General features: G+C 46.9%; 1 protein-coding gene across 2 annotated transcripts in view; it reads left to right on the top strand.

The window, feature by feature from the left end:
- The first annotated feature begins 6046 nt into the window (after positions 1-6046).
- The window catches only part of TTC3 (tetratricopeptide repeat domain 3), a 2698168-nt gene continuing 2681928 nt past the window's right edge, over positions 6047-22286 (top strand). Inside the window, exon 1 of one of the 2 annotated variants that reach the window (XM_069636090.1) lies at positions 6047-6176. The gene's annotated coding sequence lies outside the window, so the exon portion shown is untranslated. Of the gene's footprint in view, positions 6216-22286 lie in introns of both variants that reach the window. The other variant, XM_069636092.1, reaches the window with a different exon arrangement.

Genomic DNA, 22286 nt, shown 5'->3' with positions numbered 1-22286 from the left:
TGAGGGGAAACTGTCTTTGAACTACGAGCCCACACCCATGGGTGTGACTCACGTCAAAGGATCTATGGTTACAGCAGCTGACAGCCAGGGGACGATCACAAGGAACTCCTGCTTCTTCAAGAAGATCGAAGCTCGTGACTCACAAGAAAAAACTGCTGAGAGCGGGTCTCCTGCTCGCACCACTGAGGGCTCAATTGCGCCGAACAAAGACACCGGGGACCTGAGGTCAGATGAACCTCTGCGAGCTGCTAGCCAAGATGAAGGACACTATCCTCGCCAGATAGGACAGTGTCCAGCTAGGTTTAAAGATTACATTTTGGACATAGACCCTTAAGTAGCAGATGTGACGGTAAACACCCATGTTGGACCTTGCATTGTTTTGGTATGATATACCCTGTTTATATGTCACGTTGACAATCAAGACAAGTTGATATAGTGTTATGTCTATTTTGTTGTGAGAAAAGGAGGGATTTTAGAGACATGTGACTTTGACACGTGTGCGACGTTCAGGCGAACGCCGCGAATGCGCAGCTCAATAAAGGGGCGGCCCGCTAACGGCAGTTGCCATCGGGAGCCCGTAACAGGCAGGCGCTAGTCTGTGTCTTCATTAAGGTACTGGGGGTCGTACCTGTGTATGGGAGGGCCCCAGGGCATATTTGTATTTGTATTTATTGCGTTTATATAGCGCTTTAATCCAAAGCACTGTACAGTATAACAACATATATAATAATTACAACAGACCTGACCACTAGGGGAGCAAAAAGGGCGATTTCTCTAACACATTTCTCTAATGGGAACTAGCCTTCTCAGTGTGAGTAATCTAAAACCCATTATTATGCAGGACTTGGCCACTATGGGTAAAAAGGGCATTACCTCCACGTCCACTCTTCCTCGTCCCAGTACTTACTTCATGAGGCACCCGCCTCCGACACAGGACCTTCTTCTATTTCTTTCCCGGTGCGGGGCACCAGGGAGCACCGATTGCTGGCCCCCTGGGGGGGGCTGTGTGGCGGGGCCCTCGGCTCCCTCAGGTGCGGCACTGCTCCTGGGCCCCCTGCGGGGCTTGGGGTCACAGTTGAGCTGGATTGCCTCGCTCGGTTCTTTGCTGGGCTCCGGACCGCAGCGTGAGCATTGTGTCCCGGGTCCTGCACGGCCCGGGGGAAGGTAAGGAGAGGGGAGGACTGGGCTTGGTGTTTTTCCCCTCTCCTCCTGTTTTGGCCATCTTGATTCGACTTGGCAGTGTGGGCTAGCCTTCCCTTTTGTTGTGAGGCCTCTCTGCTTCTTGTTGTGGGGTGACAGTGGCAGAGAGTCTTTGGGAGTGCGGGGGCTCTGTTCTGTCGCGGGCATGTCACATACCACCCGCTCCTCAGACACACACAGCACAGGATGCACCGGATGTTGGCTGCATTATCTGGGGGAAGGTAAGGAGAGGGGAGGACTGTGCTTGATGTTTTCCCCTCTCTTGCTGGTATGGCCATTTTGACTCCTTCAACATGCCGTTTTCCTCGTGCTTTGTGTGCACATCTTTATTGGAAATGATGGCAAGCACTTGGCAGTATGGGCTAAGCCTTCCCTTTTGTTGTGAGGCCTCTCTGCTTCTTGTCATGGGGTGACTGTGACAGAGTATTTGAAAGTGCGGGGGCTCTGTTCTGTCGCAGGCATGCCACGTACCACCCGCTCCTCAGAGACAGACGGCCCAGGATGCACCGGATGTCAGCTGCATTCTCTGGGGGAAGGTAAGGAGAGGGGAGGACTGTGCTTGATGTTTTCCCCTCTCTTGCTGGTATGGCCATCTTGACTCCTTTGAAAGGCCGTTACCTCGTGCTCTGTGTACACATCTTTATTGGAAATGATGGCAAGCACTTGGCAGTATGGGCTAGCCTTCCTTTTTTGTTGTGAGGACTCTCTGCTTCTTGTCGTGGGGTGACTGTGACAGAGTATTTGAAAGTGCGGGGCTCTGTTCTGTCACAGACATGTCACATACCACCAGCTCCTCAGACACACACAGCCCAGTATGCACCGGATGTTGGCTGCATTCCTTGCGTGCTGCCTGTGAATACGGCGCAGATTTTGGACACATCTGCAAGCGGCCGGAAGGGTACCGGCCTGGCATAGTCTACACTTCGGGTTCGAGTCTCAGAGGTGCTGACTCGGTCCTTCATCCTTCCTAGACCGATGCATTGGAACGATTTAGAGCATGGGGCTACCAGCTACTGGATACAGGGCTCAAGCCACCTCTCAGTCATGTGGTGTGTTAGTGGTGTGTTTGGGTCTGTGCTAGCTATGGACGCAGACTCCTTGTCCTGTCCTCTTCCTCTAAACTGCGCAAGGGAAAGTCAAAGGAGTTGATTTGCTTTTCCCTTGTCCGGCATGGGATTATGGAAAATGATCATGGAAGTAACGGCCATGCAAGGGGTTCCCAGTGTCTCTTCTTTTAGGCCCTAGGTCCTCCGGTGCTGACGTGTTGCTTTCACGCCTCCTCTCAGACTTGTGGGAAGTGATAGGGCACATGGTGGCACATGTCTGTGCTTAGAGGGGTTCTCAGAGCCCCTGGTGCCGGTGGAGGGGGATGTCACTTCAGTGGGTTTTCCAGTATAGGCATACCTCAGGGAGGGGGTTGCCTTTGATGTCGGCTATCCGGGATGGATTGCTTTGCCCCGCTTTGTGACAGTACTCTGCCCTTTTGACGCCAGCCTGGTGGCTCCTCTGTCGGCTGAGGGGGCCATAGTCTGCTGGACTTCTGGCCTGTCCAGTATCTTCCTTTTGATAGGTCAAATCTTTTTGTGGGCTGACAAGCATGCTGTTATATTGTGGCGCAGGCCTGTTTCAACGTCCTGTGATTTCCCTCTGGTGCAAGTGCAGTGACTGGCGGTTTTCCCTGGCTCCTCGTCTCTATCTTCTCGGAGGTGTATGGGACCGGTGGGGTTCGGCTTCCTGGGTAATGGGCTCCTTCTGGAGGGGGTATCAGTTGCCGTTCCTGTCTCCTCCTGTCCAGGTTTGCATGGTTAGGACGTTGGTACCCAGCTCACGGTCCAAGTAGTTGGCCATGGGATCCGTTCTCTCCGAACGGTTGTTGTGGGTTACCGTCTTGCCCGTTCCTCTCCCTGTTCAGGGTCAAGTTTTCTACTTGCGGGTGTTCCTGGTCCCTATGCCTTCTAGGATGTGTCACCTGCTTATGGGTCTCAAGACCCTGCACTGCTTGTCCGGACATCTGGGGAGAGCGTACTCTGGATGTTGTGCAGGGGGGCGCTTGCTGGCTGTTCTGGGCTGGGTTCTCAGAAGGCAGTATGTCTCGACTCACCTGTTGCTGAAGTTACGGGGCACGTGGCGTCTTGCATGTTTTCCAGTCCCTTGAGCCTGTCTTCGGTTACGTCTCCTGGTGTCTTATACTCTCTCCCACTGGCTCCCGACATCTCGGCTTTCGTAGTTTTGTTTTCAGTGTCCCCAGCGCTGCGAGTGTCCCTGCTAATGTGGCGGGGGGTTTCAGGTCTACAGGCTGAGGTGTGCATGGTCCTTCCTCCTGTGACCTCTCCTACTACCAACACCAGCAGAAAGGGTATACATTGGGGGTCCTCTCAGCTCAAGGGTTGTGAGATCTGGGGAGAGCCGGTGATCATCCAATTGGCAAGAGTTGTGCCATTGTGCAAGCTCTGGTGTACTTCGAGGAGTTGCTGGACGGTCGGCGGTTTTTGGTCCGATCGGACAATACGACGGCCTTGGCATATGTGAACTGCAAAAGGGGTTCCGGCTGTTCCTTGAATGCTCTGGCAGCGCTGATAGGCACCTGGGAGGAATCTCATCTGGTGTATCTGCTGGCCTCACGTATCAGAAGGGTGGACAATGTTCAAGCGGATCTTCTCAGACGCCGGTTTTCACTCCTCTGCAGAACTGGTCCTGTTGGCCCAGGTCTTTGCGGTGACCTCTGTCAGATTAGGGACCTTGGTTCTAGACCTGTTTGCATCCCCGGCCTCAGCAGAAGTTCCCCTCTTCTGCTCTCGGTTTCAGGTTGAGGGGATTGGTGGATGGATGCCCTCTCTGTACAGTGGCCTTGGGGTTTTCCTTTATGCCTTTCCGCCTATTCCCCTTCTGCCCCGGGTGGTTTGGCGCATCTGAGTGTCCAGGGTGACTGTGTTGTTGTTAGCTCTGTTCTGGTGCCGCCGGAGTTGGCTCCCCTCTCTGTTGGAGCTTCGTTCCTAGGAACCTTGGCTGGTTCCGAGGTGGCCGTGTCCCCTTCAAGGGGATCTGCGGTTAGAATTCCACCGGATGCAATGGGCGGTGTGGCTATTGCTCAGTCTAGGTTGATATCTCAGGGGTTCTCAGATCCTGTAGTTGAGTCCAAATGGATGCTCTTAGACCCTCCACTCTGAAGGTGTTAGGCAGGCATTGGGGCCATTTCCGAGACTGGTATGGGCAGTCTGGGATCCCTCCCCTGCGTTCTGGCCTCTGTTATCCTTCGGTTCCTCCAGGAGGGGTTTTGACAGGGGCATGGCAGTTTTTCCAGGCTTCGCTCTCAGCGGGCCTCCATGAAATTCCTTTTGGGGGACTCTGACGGTCACTTGGATGGGGAGGTGTTGGTGGGGAAGTTGATCCAGGGTTTTTCTTCTTCCCTTCCTTGTGCTGATAAAGGGTTTTCCTTTTGGGATCTCCCTCTTGTATTACGGTTCCTTCACGGGCCTCCTTTTGAGCCCTTTTCCGAGATTGATATCAAACATCTTACACTGAAATCTGCTTTTCTTATTGCCCTTACTTCTGCCCGTAGGCTTGGGGAGATTGGGGCTCTCTTATGTCACGCTCCTTTCCTGAGGGTGCTGCCAGACTCGGTGGTGCCGGGGTGTGGTCCGAAGTTTCTCCCTTCAGTTGTCTCTCGGGTTTCACACCTCTCAGGGTCTGGTTCTCCCTGACTTCTTTCATGATCCAAGAACGCCTGAGGAGGTGGCTCGGCTTAACATTGATGTCCGGCGGGACGCGTTGGAGTATTTGGCTTGGTTTGCCTTTTCCACCAATCTGATAGTCTTCTGATTGCTTGTGGTCTGGCTGGGGCTGGGCATAACGCATCTGTGGTTTCCATTTTCCAGTGGTTCCGGGTTGTGATCTCTAGGGCCTATGTGGCTTCTGGCCTGCCTGTGCCTGCGCACAATCAGGGGCAGTCTACCAGGGGTTTCGCGGCTTCCTGGCCCGATGTAAGGAGGGTTTTTCTCTGCAAGAGATTTGTATGGCTGCCGCCTTGGCTGGTCTAGGCATTTTCATCAACCGCTATGGGTTGAGTTTCTCCCACTCGGGGGTTGGTTCCTTCGTGGTTGGAGTTTTTGTCTGTGGGGATGTGATTTAAGAGTTATTGTGGGTGTGTTTTGCTGCACTGTTTTTGGCTCTGTCTCATTGGGACCTTTTCCCCTTTGATGCTTTGGTATAACTCATGAAGTAAGTACTGGGACGAGGAAGAGTGGACGTGGAGGTAATGCTCTGATTACTTACCGTTAATCTTCATTACTCCTAGTCCTACTCTTCCTCATCACAGTACTGACGACCCTCCTCACCCTCCCTGCGGGGAAGGTCCCATGCTCCGGCTTGGTAATATGAAACTGAGTGACATGGATGTGGGGGAGGAGTTATAGGGATTTAAAGAAATAGAAGAAGGTCCTGTGTCGGAGGCGGGTGCCTTATGAAGTAAGTACTGTGACGAGGAAGAGTAGGACTAGGAGTAATGAAGATTACCGATAAGTAATCAGAGCAATTCTCTAATGGGAACTAGCCTACTCACACTGAAGAAGCTATTTCCCATTTGAAAAATGGCCCTAGCAACCAAAGGTACTTTTCTTGGATGGGAACTAGTATCAATCCTAAAATTATTCCCGAAAAACACAATGAGACGTCGGTTACGTGAAGAAGAGTAGGCGAGCCGTTGCTATGGTCCGTTTCTCGGATAGGAACTAGACACTACCCTGGCGGGATGTACATTTCACGGAACGTAACGTTTAATCAGGTGATGACAACCCGCTTATCGGTCCGTTCCTCTAATGGGAGGTGTTCGGTTCATTTCCGGCACTAGCACAAGCTCTGCTTCAAAGTCTAGCCCGCTAAAAAGTTAATTTCTGGGCTGTTTACGTCATCTGAGAGCGCGGGCAGCTGGGCGGTGGAAAGTGCAGACAGTAGAAGTGGCTGATTATTCTCTCCTACTGGTGAGCTCCTGGCGACGACAGTCTGCCCCGCATAGACTTGTGAGGCAGCCTTGATAATTGAAATGAATTGGGCGTGGGTTAGAAAGTCCAATTGCGTTTTTATAAAAATCAAGACTCGCTAATAAAATCAGTGGTTGACTCTTTGTAGCAAATCAAATGTAACGGATGCATGCGTGCTAGTTCTGTTTCGAGATTTTTGCTAGTTGCACATTAATGGCTGTTGTTTTCATCATTCAGTATTTATGGCAGCTCTTCCTATTAAAGAGGCAGGCTCTTTTTAGCATTTTATTGGGCAAATATGTATTTTTAAACTTTTAATGTGTTTGTCCCTATACTATCTCTTATATCCCAATAACGTTGCTCTGGGAGCATGGTAGACCAAGTGACATACAGGTCTCATTCAGGTCTGTTACCAGTCAGTGCTTGAAACCCAAATTACCGCAACATGTGGAGCGCTCGCTGGCTCGTACCATTCCTTTCCATCTGTGCAGCCTTATTCCCACAAATCTCCGCCCTCCCCCGGCCGCCCTTATTTTTCTAAGTCTATGAAACTCCGGCAATGGACCGTTAACTCCATGAAACCTCTTCCTTTGAGAAGAAATGGCCATCAATCAGAAAATCTCTCGGACCTTTTCTTGTTTTGCTTCAAGTCCTGGACTGCTGGTCTGCGAACTGTCTCCTTTTGGCATTTCCTACTTGATCTTTTCCTTTCAAGTCCAGTCCATTAAGACCTGACTTTCCCATCTTGCAGAGACACTCATTCGCCTGTCTCTGAAGGTGGATGCGACCCACCGGTTCTTCAGGTGTGATCATGTTGGCATGTTTTCTTTCACCTCATTTCTTTTCAGTTCTCTTCTCATTTTACCACGTTTGTCATTTTCCTTCTTTACCTCCATGTCCACTCTTCCTCGTCACAGTACTGACCTCATGAGGCCCCTGCCTCCGACACAGGACCTTCTTCTATTTCTTTAAATCCCTATAACTCCTCCCCCACAAATCCACATCCACGTCACTCAGTTTAATTTTACCTGCCTCCGGCAGGTTGGACTTTTTCTTCCCGGCGCGGGGCCCTTGGCTCCCTCCGGTGCGGCGCTGCTCCTGGGCCCCCTGCGGGGTTGGGGTCACAGTTGATCAGGATTGCCACTCTCGGTTCTTTGCTGGGCTCCGGACCACAGCATGAACAGGTAAGGAGAGGGGAGGATTGGGCTTGATTCGACAGCCGTTTACTCGTACTCTGTGTACACATCTTTATTGGAAATGATGGCAAGCACTTGGCAGTATGGGCTAGCCTTCCCTTTTGTTGTGAAGCCTCTCTGCTTGTCGTGGGGGACAGTGGCAGAGAGTCTTTGAAAGTGCGGTGGCTCTGTTCTGTCACAGGCATGTCACATACCAACCGCTCCTCAGACACACACAGCCCAGGATGCACCGATGTTGGCTGCATTCTTTGCTTGCAGCCTGTGAAAATGGTGCAGATTTGGACACGTCTGCAAGCGGCCAGAAGGGTACCGGCCTGGCATAGTCTACACTTCTGGTTCGAGTCTCAGCAGTGCTGACTCGGCCCTTCATCCTTCCTAGACTGACGCATTGGAACAATTTAGAGCATGGGGCTACCAGCTACTGGATACAAGGCTCAAGCCATCTTTCAGTCATGTGGCGAGTTAGTGGTGTGTTTGGGTCTGTGCTAGCTATGGACACAGACTCCTTGTCTTGTCCTCTTCCTCTGAACTGCACGAGGGAAGGTCAAAGGAGATGATTCTCTTTTCCCTTGTGCGGCATGGAAATATAGAAAATGCATCATGGAAGTAACGGCCATGCTGGGGGTTCCCAGTGTCTCTTCATTTAGGGCCTAGGTCCTCCGGTGCCGACGTGTTGCTTTCACCCCTCCTCTCAGACCTGTGGGAAGTGATATGGCACATAGTGGCACATGCCTGTGCTCAGAGGGGTTCTCACAGCCCCTGGTGCCGGTGGAGGGGGATGTCACTTCAGTGGGTTTTTCCAGTATAGGCATACCCCAGGTAGGGGTTTGCCTTTGATGTCTGCTCTCCGGGATGGATTGCTTTGCCCCGCTTTGTGACAGTACTCTGCCCTTTTGACGCCAGCCTGGTGGCTCCTCTGTCGGCTGAGGGAGCCATGGTCTGCTGGACTTCTGGGCTGTCCTGTATCTTCCTTTTCATAGGTCGGATCTTTTTGTGGGCTGACAAGTATGCTGTTATATTGTGGCGCAGGCCTGCTTCAACGTCCTGTGATTTTTCCTCTGGTGCAAATGCAGTGACTGGCGGTTTTCCCTGGCTCCTCATCTCTATCTTCTCAGAGGTGTATGGGACCAGTGGGGTTCGGCTTCCTGGGTAATGGGCTCACTCCGGAGTGAGCCCATCAGTTGCCGTTCCCGTCTCCTCCTGTCCAGGTTTGCATGGTTAGGACTTTGGTACCCAGCTCACGGTCCAAGTAGTTGGCCAAGGGATCCATTCTCTCTGAATGGTTTTTGTGGGTTACCGTCTTGCCTGTTCCGCTCCCTGTTCAGGGTCAAGTTTTCTACTTGGGGGTGTTCCTGGTCCCTATGCCTTCTAGGATGTGTCACCTGCTTATGGGTCTCAAGGCCCTACACTGCTTGTCGGGACGGAACGCTTCAACGTGGGGGCTTTGCGGAACGTACTCTGGATGTTGTGCAGGGGGGGCGCTTGCTGGCTGTTCTGGGCTGGGTTCTCAGAAGGCAGTATGTCTCGGCTCGCCTGTTGCTGAAGTTAAGGGGTGCGTGGAGTCTTGCGTGTTTTCCAGTTCACCGAGCCCGTCTTCAGTTACGTCCCCTGGTGTCTTATTCTCTCCCAATGGCTCCCTACGTCTCGGCTTTTGTAGTTTTGTTTTCAGTGTCCCCAGCGCTGCAAGTCTGCCTGCTATGGTGGCGGGGGGGGTTCCAGGTCTACAGGCTGAGGTGTGCATGGTTCTTCCTCCTGTGGCCTCTCTTACTACTGACACCAGCAGAATGGGGGGGGTCTACATTAGGGGTCCTCTCAGCTCAAGGGTTGTGAGATCTGGGGAGAGCCGGCGATCATCCAAATCGCAAGAGTTGTGCCATTATCCAAGCTCTGGTGTACTTCGAGGAGTTGCTGGACGCGTGGCGGTTTTGGTTCGATCGGACAATACGACGGCCTTGGCATATGTCAGCTGCAAAAGGGGTTCCGGCCGCTCCTTGAATGCTCTGGCAGCACTGATAGGCACCTGGGAGGAATCTCATCTGGTGTCTCTGGTGGCCTCATGTATCAGAGGGGTGGACAATGTTCAAGCGGATCTTCTCAGACACCGGTTTCACTCCTCTGCGGAACTGGTCCTGTCGGCCCAGGTCTTTGCGGTGACCTGTGTCAGATTAGGGTCCCCAGTTCTAGACCTGTTTGCATCCCTGGCCTCAGCAGAAGTTCGCCTCTTCTGCTCTCGGTTTCAGGCTGAGGGGATTGGGGGATGGACGCCCTCTCTGTACAGTGGCCTTGTGGTTTTCCTTTGCCTTTCCGCCTATTCCCCTTCTGCCCCGGGTGGTTGGGCGCATCAGAGTGTCCAGGGTGACTGTGTTGTTGTTAGCTCCGTTCTGGTCACGCCAGAGTTGGCTCCCCTCTCTGTTGGAGCTTCGGTCCTAGGAACCGTGATTGGTTCCGAGGTGGCCGTGTCCGCTTCAAGGGGATCTCCGGTTTGAAGTCCAACGGATGCAATGGGCAGTGTGGCTATTGCTCCGTCTAGGTTGATATCTCAGGGGTTCTCGGATCCTGTAGTTGAGCCCATTATGGATGCTCTTAGACCCTCCACTCTGAAGGTGTTCGGAAGGCATTGGGGCCATTTCCGAGACTGGCATGGGCGGTCTGGGATCCCTCCCCTGCGTTCTGGCCTCTCTGCTGTCCTTTGATTCCTCCAGGAGGGGTTTTGACAGGGGCCTGGCAGTTGGTTTTCCAGGCTTCGCTCTCGGTGGGCCTCCATGAAATTCCTTTTGGGGGACTCTGATGGTCACTTGGATGGGGAGGTGTTGGTGGGGAAGCTGCTCCAGGGTTGTTTTTCTTACCATCCTTGTGCTGATAAAGGGATCTCCCTCTCGTATTACGGTTCCTTCGAGGGCCTCCTTTTGAGCCCTTTTCCAGAATTGATATCAAACATCTTACACTGAAATCTGCTTTTCTTATTGCCCTCGCTTCTGCCCGTAGGCTTGGGGAGATTGGGGCTCTCTTATGTCACCCTCCTTTCCTGAGGGTGCTGCCAGACTCGTTTTTGCTGAAGTGTGGTCCGAAGTTCCTCCCTTAAGTTGTATCTCGGTTTTCACACCTCTCAGGATCTGGTTCTCCCCGACTTCTTTCATGATCCAAGAACGCCTGAGGAGGTGGCTTGGCTTAACATTATGTCCGGCGGGACATGTTGGAGTATTTGGCTAGGTTTGTTTTTTTCCACCAATCTGATGGTCTTCTGATTGCTTGTGGTCCGGCTGGGGCTGGGTATAACGCATCTGTGGTTCATTTTCCGGTGGTTCCGGCTTGTGATCTCCAGGGCCTATGTGGCTTCTGACCTGCCTGTGCCTGCGCACGATCAGGGGCGGTCCGCCAGGGGTTTGGCGGCTCCCTTGGCCGATGCAAGGATGGTTTTCTCTGCAAGAGATTTGTATGGATGCTGCCTTGGCTGGTCTAGGCATTTTCATCAACCAGTACGGGTTGACTTTTTCCCCACTCCCACTTGGGGGTTGGTTCCTTCGTGGTTGGAGTTTTGTCTGTGGGGATGTGCATTAAGAGTTATTGTGGGTGTGTTTTGCTGCACTGTTTTTGGCTCTGTGTCTCATTGGGACCTTTTCCCAGTTGCTGCTTTGGTATCACTCATGAGGTAAGTACTGGGACGAGGAAGAGTGGACGTGGAGGTAATGCTCTGATTACTTACTGGTAATCTTCATTACTCCTAGTCCTAATCTTCCTCGTCACAGTACTGACAACCCTCCTCACCCTCCCTGTGGGGAAGGTCCCATGCTCCGGCTTGGTGATATGAAACTGAGTGACGTGGATGTGAGGGATGAGTTATAGGGATTTAAAGAAATAGAAGAAGGTCCTGTGTCGGAGGCAGGGGCCTCATGAGGCAAGTACTGTGACGAGGAAGGGTAGGACTAGGAGTAATGAAGATTACCGGTACGTAATCAGAGCATTTCTGTAATTCAGGCATGTGAGATGGCCCCTATTGGTGCTCCTATGGGCTGGCAAGGAATCTGCTCCCTGTCACAAATAATTAACTGGATGATGTCCATCATCTGTATTGACATCACAATAATAATCATCCAGTGGGTATTGCATATTTTCTTCCTTAGTGGAAACAGTGACGGACAATGCTGGGCATATTTTCTTCTTTAGTGGAAACAGTGACAGACAATGCTGGCTGGGTACCTATATTGTCGTCTTCTGTTTCCTCAACAATGCCCACTGGTACCAGTTCCCCTGATAGAATGTGCCTTTAATACATCATCTTGCAATTCGTCTGGTATCAGGCAAGTGTTGATGATTTGTATCTCAGGGAACTTGGCAAGCTGGGCAGCGATCTTTGCCATCCCCTTCTTGCCTTTGCCCACCCTGTCCACCAGATGCGTACTTGCTGCTATGCTCACTGGTCAAAGCAGATTGTAAGTCTGTGTTGGTGGTGGTAGTTGGCACCTGGGGCATTGGTGCCTGCCGAAGAGCTGGTGGTGATTGGCTGGAAGAAGTCCCCCTCAATCACAATTTTTTTTTTTTTTTTTAATGAAATGTGGCAACTGTGACAGAATGCCACCAGTGATGGTGTGTGATCACGAGTTTCTTTTGTTTTACTATACAAAATGATGGTGGGTTTGTCTCTGAGAAGGTGGGCTGTTCTAAATTAGCATCCCTTGTTTAATTCTTTGTGCTTATAGTTTTTCAAAAATACATTAAAACCTTCCAAAAAGATTTAAAAAATGTTCAAGATTCAAACATTACAAAGTGAAGGAGGTCAGTCATCCTAGCAATTTCTTTCCGCAAATAGAGTAAACGGATCACAATGTATTCATTCCTCTATGACTACATTTTAAAGGTTTCTGCCTAATATATATTTGTTTTCTTAAAAGCCATTAAAACAAGGAGATTCTAGAAATTGGTATTCCAACTTAGTCTATCCTCCCCGTGTTCTAGTCTTCAGGTTGGATACTCTACTAATTTAATAATTAAGAATTGGAACAGTGCTTTATTTAGTTGATAGGGTATTTTTGACCTGTACATCTTCCAAAGTATTGACCCAGTGTTGCTCCCATAACGGTCTATGAACTTTTTAAAACCAAGCAAATGTTGATCTCTTAGTAAATGTTCTATTGGCTCATTTAGTTCTGAACAGAATCTACAGCATTCCTCGTCGGCCATTCTCCATTTCACCAAATTTGTTCTGGATATTCAATCGAGATCTCATTAGAGTATATCCTATTTTCCACAATGGGTATTTCATGAGGTACTATGCACACACCCCCAATCCTTTATGGTCGCTGGTCCGATTTTTGTATCCCTCAAAGCTCCCTGCTGCATCACATGTTTTACATCAGTCTGCTAGCCAGAATCTCTTTTTGTAGCTCCCAGGGAGCTGCTCAAGCAAGGTACCCTCCAGTCCCCGTTCTTCCAGCGACTTTATGTTGGCTCAATTAGATTGTTACTATGGTGCGCTTGTTCTCACCAAATTCTGCGAACATGGTTTTGGCCGGCCTACATTTGAACTTACAGCATGACTGAATTCTTTTCCATATAATGTAGGCCTCCACGGAGAGCAATCCCAATTCAAATCGGATTATACTTATAGGTATAGTTTTTAGAAATCCTAATGCCTTTTTCCAAATAAAGCCCTCTAGATGGCAGAATCTTCTTGGAGGAGAATGTGGTGAATCTCAGCCCCATATGTCACCATAGGGACGATCTTAATTTTTATAGAATTTTAGTAGCAGAATAGTAGTGAATTTTCTAAATTTATAGTTAAAATTCCTCATTTGTGCTACTGCTTTTTCCACTTGTGTATGAAATCCCTCCATTCATTTTCTTTCTTTGAGGGGGTATTCAAAATATCCAATCCTAAATATTTCCTTTTCGCAGTTTGTCGCCTTAAGTCCTGCGAGCCAGACCAGACTTGTTTAACTGCAGTTAATTTTACCAAGATGTTTTTTTTGTATGTTAATGACCAAGTCATTTTCTAGGCAATATTCTGTCAGGCTGTTTGATAATCTTTGGATTCCTACTTTAGTGCAATCTAGCAAGATGATCTCATCTGTGTAGGTATTCCAATAGATTTTCGTGCCTAGAGATTTAGGGGCAATAAATTAAGCCTGTTCCAGATGGTTTCCAAGGTCTGCCATGTAGAAATTAAAAAGAAAGGGTGCTAGGATGTAGCCTTGACGTACTAGGATGCAGCCTTGACGGAGGCCATTATTAGTTCGTATTTTACTCGATAAAAGGCTCTTTGATTCAGGCGCATTCTAATGGCTGAATGTTTGTGCAAGTGTATCAAAGGGGCCAGTAGGCACTTTTAGAGACGCAACAAGCTAGTTTTCCCCACAGTTTGTTTCTTTCTTCCCGGTTGGAAGCTAAAGATAAATCAATCGATGCAACGTATATTTCTTTCTATACTCCCTCCCAAGCCAGGCATAGTTCAGGATCCATCCTGCTAAACTTGTGCCAACGTCTGGTCGGAAGCCCAGTTGGCTTGGCTTTAAGATGTTATTTCGATTTGCCCAGCCTTCCAATGAGGAGAGTAATATGGCTCCGAAAGTTTTGGAATCTGTGTGCAATAGGTCTACTGGTCTATAATTTTCCGGTACCTTCATGTCTCCTTTTTTGAAGATAGGCACTATACGTGTCTCCTTCCAGGATTCCGGAGTAGCCCTAATGGTTATAATTGAAGAAAAATAACTCACTTAATACTAGGGCCCAAGAGGTTGGATTTTCTTTAATTACCTTGTTACAGAGGCCATTAGGTCCAGGGGCTCTCGAGTTGCTTCTTGAAGTTATGTTTTTAATCTTATCTGCTACAGGCACTAACGTCCATTACACCCGTTTAAGGGTTTCCCAATTATATGTGGGATCTTCTTTTTTATTGTATAATTGAGAGAAATAGGAAATCCAAGTCTGCTCCTTTATGGGGGTGGATTGGGGTTCATTCTGATAGTTTTCCTTTTAATTTTATTAAATTCCAGTACTTGATATCATTTTTGTTTTCTTTTAAGCAACTCAACATGTTTTCGCTATTTCTTTTGTAGGCCTTTTGCTTTCAGGTTTTTCGCCTTGTTTTTATAGGCCTGTTTTAGTTTTTTTAGACTATTACTCACTTGGAGCAAGTCCCTTCCTATTTTAATCAACCTTCTAGTTTCTTTCCTAAGGTCCCTTTTTTAATTAGTTGAATATCAGAGTTGTAGTTGGGCCTCCTATGTGTTCTTCCGTGGATCCTTGCCGTAAGAGTGTTTTTTATGAATGCCGGGAAATAGCAAATTGAGCACATTTCATCCTTAATTATGCCAGGATTGCTCCAGATTCTTTCTTCTAATTTCTGGTTAAAATGATGGATGTCTCCTTCCGCCTAGATTATTCTGTTCTTCCCCAAGGATACCTTTACATTAGTCATATAAATTGCCAGATATAGGAGAAAAATATCAAAAAATGTTACCAGTAATCTCTCATGATCGCTTGGGGAAACCGTTTGCTACCCTATAGTTCTATTTATGCCTTTGGAGTTCTTCGAATGTAAAGAAATAAAAAAATAAAAAATCAAGGATTTTTGCCACTGTTCCAGAGAGGGGGGAGAGAGGTGAGGGAACCCTCGAGTTGCCTTTTCGGCTAAGACTGGTTAGGTGCCAACCCTCGAAAAAATCATACCATTTAATCCCCCTACTGTCTTGCTTCCGTTTTGCTTTAGGGCCTTGTTGGTATAAAAGGTAATTTTCAGCATCAAGGCAGTAAGTCCCCTGCTATTATGATTTGACCATCCGGTCTGCGTTCTTTCCACCTGCTCAATATCTCATTTATATAGTCTATCAAAGACACTTGTTCATTGTACCCATAATTACAGTAAACATTTATCAGCAAAACTTGCAAATCGCATCCCTTCAGAGTTAAGCATACTGTCAGTAATCCTTGCACTGCTTTATCCACTAATCCTAGTGTTGCTATTACACAGTTTTTTACTACAATAAGCAGCCCGCCTTTTGGTCGGCAGGCAGCGCCCCCTGCTGCCATTTGTTGGAAAATGGAGTAACCATCAAAGAAAGTTTTCCATTAGGAAAGTTTCTTGTAGCAATAAAGTATCATACTTTGACAGATCTTTTGCGGCACCGCCCTACTTAATCAAATAGCATAATCCCCTTGTATTCCAAGACACAAAGCTAAAGATTATACCCCTCTTTCCAGTTCTCAGTGCTCGTGGTACGCGAGGGTCGGGACAGCCACATCCGTCTCTAGCATCTGTTGTGGAGTTTCTCCTCTTCCCCACTCTTTCCTAGAGCTCTCAATTCTTTGTTTTTAGAAAGGCCTGTCTTTCTTGATTGTGTGTTTCCCAGCCTTTCCAAGAAGATGTCCTTTCGCTAGGGCCGGTAGGGGGTTGAATGATGTTGCAGATATTAAAACCTTGTTGGTGAATTGTATCAATGTAATGCAAGATTTTTTCTCTTCTAAGCTTCGAGCAAATCGTAATTTCTGAGACTTCCCATCTCTCTGCATCACAGAATTCCACCCGTTCCATGTCTCGGGAGCATAGTTTTTTGAGACCTGGAATATCATGCACAATTGTCAGGATCCTAGGTCTATTTAGAAACTTTAGGTCTCTGTCTTCAAAGATAGCTTCCATGATGAAATATTCTTGGAGTTCTTGCGATCCTGCATGTCTCCATGGAGAGGAAGTAGACTGTTAGTGGGAAGTTTCTCTTCCATATATCTGTATTACCATCTTTTGGGTCATCCAAAGAGTTGTTTATATTAATTGAAGTCTCACAAACTGCTTATTATTCCCTTCTAGGTCCAATTGAGTCAGTTGCCATCAATTTAGCTAGATCTGGTTCCTTCCAATTTGCGTACTTCTCCATAGTCAATGCAGCATTTTTAGGAACTATATTTAGGTTCCGTAGAGGGGTTCTGACAATTATTACTATGTATATAACTGACTGGGGGAAAGACGTCTTGCTGCTGATTTTTATCTAAAGTACATTCATCATCCCCACTCGGGCGGTGAGTGGGTAGTCCATAGATTAGGTGTTTCTCCTTCCCCTTGGTTCATTACCTTTAACGTTTGGGGTGTTATCCATCGGGCCAGGTCCCCCTTCTGTTGATTATGTCCAGGCTCCCCGGTCTGCTGAGGGACCTGCAGGGCCTGGGCGGCTCGGTCATCAGATGTATGTTCTTTTGGGATAGCTGATAGCCATATATTTTGATTTGGGGTATGGGGAATGTTTTCAATCCCAGAGTTTTGCACAGTCTGTTTCTTTTCTGTATCCTCTCGTAAAACTCCTGGGCTAGTTATACCAGGACTCGACATACTCCCTGATGGAGATTTGTTGTCTTTCAAGTAGTGTAATGATCCTCAATATCTATTGGGGAGTATTGTGAAGCAGATTCTCGGCAACCCTTCCCCGCCCTTACATTGTTCTTTGTTGGGAATAGTGGGGCAATTTTCAGCCCTTATTTTGGCATGGGTTGTTTCTTACTTTCCCTATATTTTATGAACATTGTACTCTGTGCTATTACTAAAGGTCTGGGACATTTCGGTTGTTTCTCCCCCTTGGCTTTCTTTTTATTCAAATTTGTTGTATATTTTTTTTCCTTGTGGATTCTTGTTTCTCCTTTGTTTTGTTCAGCAGACTTTGTTTTCTAGGATCTACATCTGTGGGGAATCTCAGCCTTATGGACCGGGAGTTGGTCTGATTCCTGTTCCGAGGCGCACCCACAAAGGAGTTCCTCAATTGATTCTGTATTGGGGAGTATCCATAAAAGCCGGCGATTCGGCACTAGGGGGGGGGGGTATTGGTTCCATAGGATTTATGCGCGGTGTGGGCAAAACAATTTGTACGCTTTGGTCGGCTCTCTCTCTCCGTAGTTTTGCTGGGGGAAATTTTGTGAACTCATTTTGATTATTTCTTTTTGAATGTCTTCAATTCTTATCTTTCCATGGAAAGGTAACAGAGGGAATTCCATCTGTATGTCCACCAAGTTGTTGACTATCTCCTTCACTTTGTTAAAAAAAAAAGCTTTTCTTGGTAGTTATAAAATAGAGGTAATTTTCTTGATTAACTCTGTTGCTATTTGCTGCTTCTTTAAAAATGTCAAATATTTTGACCAATGACATTAATACAAAATTCAGTGCGGATAAAGATTGATGTTCCGTGCCTGATTCACTTCCGGTAACGCCCATTGACGAAATTGATTTAACTGATGTTTCCAAATCTGCAGGATAGCCTTCCTCCAAGGGAGTGTTGAACAGCTCAGGAGTATTTGACAAAGAGCCTCTTTCCAAGTAGTCCCAGGAGGCCGGGGCTTCCTGTCCTGGTTTATGGAGGCTGAAGGGGGCAATCATGCTTTCTATAGTTAATGGCCTGTCCTTAGATTGTAGAGGAACTGTTTAGGCACTGTGCCCATTTTTGTTATAAAACAGTCCCCAATGTTCTTATGGCACGAGTGGCTGTTTTATGGTAAAATCCAAATTAGTTTTTGGCAGGCCTGCTTGAGGCTGGGCCATTTCGTCTGAGCTCAATTGGTTAGTTGTTACCTCACAGTCCTGTCGTATATCAAAAACAGTACAAACTTGTTGAGTTTCTAAATCTGGCAAAGAATTAATAAAAGCCTCCTCATCTTGCATTCCTCCCTTGGCCTCGCTTCTCAGTTTCATATCTTAATAGAGTCACTAGGAATGTATTTATTCGTTTATTTTTCCCCCCCCCCAAGACCTATACATTTTCACTAGCTGTTATTGTATCACCTCTGAGAGAAACGTCTTTCTGTTTGCCTATTAACGATTGGAAGCATTGCTGACTCTCTTTACAACACGTTAGCACATTAGCCCAGGGAGCGGCTATGGGAATTTTTCCAAATGGGAAATCCTTCTGCCGGCTTTTAGCCTTACATTCCCCACCCCCCTGCATACTAGAAGTCTCGAGGATGATTTTGCTCCCAGCCACAGGCAAGTGATTTCAGCCGCTCCCGCGGAACACAGCTGAACATGTGGTCTCACTTTTTCGTTCCGCTTTCACCGGATTCCCAGTACTTGAAAGCAGCAAAGTCTCCTGGGAAAATGCCTTAAAGGCACAGCGGTTGCAGTGAGCTCACAAGGCACACATCCAGAGGAGGTAGGTACCTCAGAACACATTTCCTCACTTTTCCACCATCCCTTTCGAAATGCTCCATGCTGAGAATTATAGTGCACAGATGAATGCTCTGTTGGACCCTGTCTTCTGACACACCATCAAATGCAATGTGAATGGGCAAGATGGCAACTAGATGACAACTACAGAGTAACGTGCCCGCTAGAATCCAATCCAAGTTGAAGGTTTATATGTTTTCCTCTGTGAACGTGCACATGTACGCTTTACAAAGAGATGACTTGTGGAACACTGTCTAGTGTTAATTTGGGATTGAGCATTGGCACCCATTTAGATGTTTTGCAGTTTTAGGAAGGAGGCTGTTTTGGATCAATCCCCAGCAAGCATTCATCACTGAAAAACCGAAAAATGTCTTATCGCTCTTTTTATTTCAATGGGAGCATGTTATGTCTTACCTATCCTGGTTCATTAGCTGTTTCCTAAGTATATGTGAGCCTGTGCCTGGAATGCTTGTATAATAGTGTTCCATCTAGAATGTTTTGGTGTGAGTGCCAAGGTTCTCCCTGTTCAGTTGGAAAATGAGCTGAACAGAGGGGGGACCGGTGGATGCTTCCCTCCCTTATGTACTTATTCTGCCTGTAACTTAGTACCTGTGACTTATGTACCACAAACCCACTAAAGTCTCTTAACCCAACCTGGTCTCCTGGCTCATCATTGCAACCCCTCAACTTGCGTTGTAACACTGGCGACAAGGATTTTGGTGATTGAGGTGTACCTGGGGCTGAAAAGCAGCAAGAAAGGACAGAAAAGAAGCAAACTTGTGCCAGAAGGAATATGGTGCACAGGAAGTTGCCCACCAAAAAGGAGTGAGGAACCAGAAGCATCCACCGCGCCCCCCACCCCCCCTACCCCCCGGACCCAAGGTGAGCGCGCCCGTGTCCTGCATGACTGATTATTGAGGGACATTTATAGTGATTTTGGGGGGCAGCGCTGCTCACTTTTATTTGTTCTGCATCTGCCACAGCAAGGGCTTCTTAATATATGAAGGCATAGGCGCATTTTTAGTTTGGTGCTTCACAAGAAGTCAATGGCGTGTTATTGGCAGAGCAAGGGGTCGGGGGAACAAAAGAGAGACTCTGCTTATCAGCAGTGCAAGTGGCTCCAGCGATAATGCGCATAGAAGTAGCCGGGCATTTGACATCACGCCCACGTTCATAAGACTTTTACAAGCTGCGTTTGAACATGCTGTAAAAAGGATCGGCTGCAAGTCATATTAACACTGAGTAGGAGTTAAAGGCGCAGCTGGATTGTCTGTTCATTACCTTCGGCATTACTGGAACGTTACATGTACTGCAATGACTGGAGGATGCATTTCAAGGCTATCAAAATGAAAGTGGCAGGCATTTATTTTCTATTAGCATTTCCATTTTGTCTGATCGGCTCTTCAGGAAAGTGTTTCTGCCTTTCGATTTTCTTGAAAGTGTAATGTGCGAACTCAAAATGTTTTGCCTTATGTACATTGCAATTTTTTTTTGTGACATTGCCATTTTATTGAGCTGATATTTAAGAGTTGAAAGCAACATGCAATGTACCCATGCAACGTTTCTTTATATTGTAAATGCAAAGGCCATCACATGCTAAAATGTTGTTTGGAAAATGAAAATGAAGGCAATGCATCACTTTGGGAATGTGATATATGAAAACATGGGTGACATTTTGCAGGCATTGTGGTGTAGTTTTTATGGTTTGTTATATGGCATTCTATAACATGCTTCTGGGAAAGGAGTTTCCTGTTTTTTGTGCCAATAGCGTTGGCAGGAGGGTTGATTTACAGTGGCCATGTGCTGTGGGTCTCTTTATTGGTGTGAATATAGTTATTGGTGTGTGCCAAACTGTAAGCATGAGTGTTACCCAGGGGTGGGCAATTGAATTATTTTTTGGAGCCATATGGTGGCTATGTGCCAATAAGCAGTGTTTTATTATGGTGCCAATGTGTTTTGTTTGGCAAGTGTTTTAGTAATTGCATTAGACCTAAAGTTATGGTGCCAATGTTGGTTATTGGCAAGTTTTAATTTGAAATGGCTATGGCACCAATGTTTTTAGCAGGTTTTAAGTGGTAATGGAATGGAATTAATGCAACCAAAAGAAATGGCAGGTAATAAAACATATAGTGTAGGTTGCAGTAACTAACCCACAGTTACATATCAACAAAGACTCTGCAGGCATAACATTTTGAACTTTTATTGCGGCGCACCTAATTTACGGATTATCAAAATTTGTTATGCTGAATTCGTCTTGTTGTTTTTGTGTGGATATTATGAGTGCCATAGAACTACTGCATTTCTTTGATATGTTCACTTTGACAATGTTTTTATTAACCTAACAATTTTTCCACAGGTATATGTCAAAACTGAACTTTGCAAGCATGATTTTTGGGACTCGCTATGGTGGTGTAACTTAAAACATTTTATATTCCCACATTTTTCAAGCTGAATTCGTTCATTAGTTTATTTAACAAACTGTGTAGGTTATTAAAAAGTCAGCTGTGTGATTGTGGTTGTGTGAAAGTCTGTTTGCCAGTATGGGAGCATGGTTTGCTCATTGTCTAGTAATAGGTTAGTTCCTTGACCTTTAAGCATGCCTATGTTTAATATGCTTAGTTGTGGCGAGCATTCTCTTGTTCAGGTAGTGAACTTACATAGGTTCAAATGTTAATGTGCTCAGTGGTGAGCATTGGTGTTTCAAGGTTAGTATTAGTAGCTAGGTTACAGACCTGGTTTTATGTTGGCACATTTTTTGTGTCAATGTGTTAGTTAATGATTGATCATTTGGTTGGGTATCAACATTGGTGCTATTTGTCACCGTTAATGTGGTTGGTGCTCAGCAGGATGTTATGTGGAGGCAATATGTGTCTCTAAATGATATTCATTAGGCAGATAGAGGGTATTAACCCTGTAGTTTCTTTCAAGAAGCTTTTGATGTTGGAGAATGTTGTAACAGGGTTAATGATATGATGTAGGTGGTCAGGTTTGTTTATTAGATTGTGGGCTGGTTCCCTGTAGCTGAGTTCCATAAATGGCCATTATGGTTCTGGCGAGTGTCTTTTAGTGTATTAGCTATTTTTAGCTATATCATGGAATTGGAAGGGAATAGCATATGACTATTAGTGGTTTGCTGGATGGGATATGGAAGGGTAGTTTTTTTTTTTTTAGATATATTGTCCATTTATGACTTTTCCTTCTGTTTCCTTCCTTCATTGTATTGTCATGTAAGGGGGGAGATGTGTTATGTCTTACCTATCCTGGTTCATTAGCTGTTTCCTAAGTATATGTGAGCCTGTGCCTGGAATGCTTGTATTAAAGTGTTCCATCTAGAATGTTTTGGTGTGAGTGCCAAGGTTCTCCCTGTTCAGTTGGAAAATGAGCTGAACAGAGGGGGGACCGGTGGATGCTTCCCTCCCTTATGTACTTATCCTGCCTGTAACTTAGTACCTATGACTTATGACTTATGTACCACAAACCCACTAGAGTCTCTTAACCCAACCTGGTCTCCTGGCTCATCATTGCAACCCCTCAACTTGCGTTGTAACAGAGCACTTTCCAAAAACATCTTAATTTTGGCAGAGAATGTGTGGAAAGGACTGGATTAACATCTGAGAGCTGCCACCATATTGTTGTAAATTCATTCAGAAAAAGTGATGTTTTCCCACAGTAAGGAATGTTTTGGTGATGTTCACACTTGTGCTGAAAGGTCTCCTCTGAGGCAGCCATAAAGAGCTCCCTTCTCTGGAGTCCTTGAGCTGCTGGTGCGTCTCAGCGTAG

This window comes from Ambystoma mexicanum, chromosome 7p, assembly GCF_040938575.1.
Source record: "Ambystoma mexicanum isolate Mex_15411 chromosome 7p, UKY_AmexF1_1, whole genome shotgun sequence".
Taxonomy (NCBI): Eukaryota; Metazoa; Chordata; class Amphibia; order Caudata; family Ambystomatidae; genus Ambystoma; species Ambystoma mexicanum.
This window is presented reverse-complemented; position numbering and strand designations above follow the sequence as displayed.